We start from the raw sequence: 833 nt of genomic DNA, 5'->3' as shown, positions 1-833 counted from the left end.
TGGCTTACGAAGTCACCGCCACGCTTTTAATAGCGGGCCGACCGGTCCGCTGGAACAGTGAACAGAAAGATGAAAACCCAAACACTCTGGTTAAATAAAAGTTGGTACTTATCTTTATTAACGAAGATACAGAAACACAGTAGTGAACTCCGTGTCTACAGAAATCTGTCTAGTTCGAGTCGGAGCGGCTAGGTCAGTGTCGGCTGACGACAAACAACAACTCTGCTGCGATGAACACACAACTGACTAGCAAGTACACAAATCGGTGGCGAGTATACCACTGAGCGGCGAATACAGAACTGTCCTAGCGCTCGTGACTCCAGCGCTTAAGAAGCCAGAAGCCAGCGGTGGCGCGCGCAGACTTGCGGCGATTTCCTGTATCGCTGGCGCTGCTTATGCGGACGGCGTCTGGACTTTGATGCTGCCAAGCTTTTGGCAGCGGGCTCGGTTGGCATTACTGGCTAGGATATAACAGATTGTATATCAATATTTTACACATCACACGTATACTTATATGGAAAACATAGTATGCAAAATGAAAAGTGTTTATAATATAGTTCTGTGGCAATATACCTCATTATTGTCATCATATTAACAGTTTTGTAACAAAATAATAATATTTCACTTTATGTTTATGTAGTTAAAGTTCACTTGCTCCTTCAAGTTGATTGATGACACCGCACACCTTGCCAGCCGGGCTGGTGGTATCGGTAGTTTCAGTAGTCCGTTACATTACACTGTGAAACTAGTCATGTGATCTACAATCTAAGCTGCAACCACTGTGCTGCATTCTATGTGGGCATGACAACCAACAAGCGGTCTGTCTGCATGAA

The sequence above is a fragment of the Schistocerca cancellata genome, chromosome 2, assembly GCF_023864275.1.
Source record: "Schistocerca cancellata isolate TAMUIC-IGC-003103 chromosome 2, iqSchCanc2.1, whole genome shotgun sequence".
NCBI lineage: Eukaryota > Metazoa > Arthropoda > Insecta > Orthoptera > Acrididae > Schistocerca > Schistocerca cancellata.
This window is presented reverse-complemented; position numbering follows the sequence as displayed.